Source organism: Nanorana parkeri, unplaced genomic scaffold, assembly GCF_000935625.1.
Source record: "Nanorana parkeri isolate BGI_ZX_2015 unplaced genomic scaffold, ASM93562v1 scaffold292, whole genome shotgun sequence".
Lineage (NCBI taxonomy): Eukaryota > Metazoa > Chordata > Amphibia > Anura > Dicroglossidae > Nanorana > Nanorana parkeri.
Window position 1 is genome coordinate 461,519 of NW_017306560.1, and position 2,830 is coordinate 464,348.

Below are 2,830 nucleotides of genomic sequence, written 5' to 3' on the forward strand. Positions count from 1 at the left end.
TATATATATATATTTTTTGTACTCGCTGTAAAATCCTTTTCTTGGAGTCCATTGCTTTCTTGGAGTCTATTGCTTTCTTGGAGTCAATTGCTTCCAGTGCTACAGACAATATGGTTGTGGGCAGGGTTATCAGGCTTCAGAAGGACCTGACTCTGATCCCATCTCAAAGAGTCAAGTCTTACTACTCTCTCAGATACTGAAACAAAGTCTATGGAACATCTAATGAGAGATGATGAGTTTCTCACTGTGTCACCAAGATTCTCAAACGTGTCAGACACAGACAGTCGTTTTAGAGTTGGTTCTCAACTGGTGGGTCGTGACCCAAAAGTGGGTGACAACCCTGTGTTCAGTGGGTCGTCGCACGCCTTCCACTTTTCTAGGTGAGAGGCTCTTCTGCCTCCCCTTGAGGAAAATTGTCCATTCTCACACTAAGCAGCCATTCAAAATATGCTGCCCGGCGCCGAGTGTCCGCTTGAGGTGGGATGGGATGGGGCTATGGCCGCAAGGGAGCTCCAGCCATACGTGCATTGCTTACAGCTCCCTCGCATGTCATGTAGAGGTGCCTGAACTGGAGTTCCATCTCATTCTGGCTCCCGGAACCTTCACAGGGCGCGAAAGGGAGCTGTACCAGCAATGCACAAATGGATAGAGCTCCGTCACAGCACACACTAGACCCGAATTCCGCATTCACCTGTCAGTCATCTGGCTGCTATAGCCAGAGAAAAGAAGCTGATGAAGCAGATCTCTGCTTCATCAGCTTCTTTTGGGGTCCACAGGTGACATTATGTCACAGGTGACTAATGTCTCCATAAAGAGGACCTGTCAGTGTGCCTTTGCTATTATATAGGGGGATTGTTATCCCCCTATATAAAAGCAATAACAATAAGTGCAAAAAAATAATAATATATAAATAAAAAGAAATGTCACATATAAAAAAATAAAATAAAAGTCACATATAAAAAAATAAAATAAAAGTCACATATAAAAAAAGTGAAAAAACCCCCCCCCAAAATGTTTAACTCCCCCACGTTTACGCGCCTATAAACGTAAATACGCGCCCGGTGCCCCAGTGCGCAAAAACGACAATTGCGCTACACACGTTACATATCGCCGCGAACGTCGCAGTGAGAGCAATCATTTTAGGGCCATCAATCACTGATAACACTAAACTGATGAGCGGTAAAAGCTTTTAAAGCGTCGCCTATGGCCAATTTTGGGTATTATCGTTTTTTGAGGTTTCGCGCGCGCACGCAATTTTAAGGCTTGACATGTTTGGTGTCTTTTTACCCGACGTGACCCCGTCTTTTATATTTTACCAAAAAATTGGGTAATAATAAATGTTTTATCATTTAATATAGGGGAAACTGTTTTTTTTTTTAAATTTCGGTAATTTTTCCTTAATATAGTAAAAAAATAAAACCCCCAGTGGTGAATAAATACCACCAAAAGAAAGCTCTATCTGTCCCCAAAAAAGGGTATAAAATTCATTTCAGTACAGCGCTGCATGACGGAATAAATGTCAGTCAAAGTACCGCAGCGCTGAATACTGAAAAATGGCCTGGATGGGAAGGGGGTTTAACACCGCGGATGTCAACTGGTTAAAGCAAGAATGACTAAGAAAAAGAATAGTATACAAGATGGCGCCAGTATTGATGGTACCAAACAATCCCCTCGCTCTGCCACTTAAAATAGTACAGAGAAGCAAAAAGAAATGGCAACCACACTAAAGAAATATGCCAGAGGACCACCAGCAGGTGTAGACTCCTTGCAATCAAATAAAATGCAGCAGAGCTTGGGAGATAAATCAGCGTCCAAATATGTGGATAATACATTAGATACACGGGGGGCTGCTGATGTGTCTGGAGGACAATCGATTTTGTTACACCTTGATATTCGGCATGAACCTACTCTTAAAGATGTACTATCAGCAGTTCAATCCTGTAATGTGTCCTTGATCTCCCTATCTGAACAAATACAAGCTGTACGGATTGATGTTTCCCTTCTTAGATAAGATATGCAAAGTATCAGGGAAAGGGTTAATGAGACAGAAGACAGAATAAGTAAACTTGAAGATATTAATGTCTCCGGTTCCGCTGATCTCAAAAAGGTTATGCAAAAACTGGAGGTGGTGTCTTCTAAATTGGATGATCTAGAAAATAGGTCAAGCCATAAAAACATTAGAATGGTGGGCATCCCCGAGCATGTTGAGGGTTCAAACCCGGTGGCCTTTGTGGAAAAGTGAATAGATGAAACAGTCGGAAGAGGAAATCTATCCCCTATGTTTATGATCGAGCGTGCACATACAGTACCCATGCGGGGCCCACCGCCTGGTACTCCTCCAAGGACTTTTTTGGTTAGAGTCTCTAACTTCAGGGATAAAGAGATGATTTTTCGTAGAGTCCAGGAGTTGGGCTCTATATCTATGAGCGGAGCTAATGTAATGTTCTTTCCGGATTTTTCCATATGAAATTCAAAAGAAAAGGGCTCAATATGAAGAAGTGAAAAAGCGGCCGCAGCAAGCAAAAATTCAGTATTCTATGATATATCTAGTCAGATTATGTATTAATGTTAATGGAGAAACTAAACAGACCCCTGATATTTCCCTTTTAAAATAGAAAAAGGGATTGAGAACAGTCTTGAATTTCTTTTTCTGCAGCCCCTGTGATAAATGAACAGGAATCCTCTATACTGAGTGTTCTTGTTCATTCATAACATGAGTACGTTTACTATAACTACAATCATGAATGAACAGACGGTTATATAGTCTCCGCCCACACACCGCTCTGCCCAACTGTGACAGGAGGCTGAGCGGTGTGGGGGGGGGGGGGGG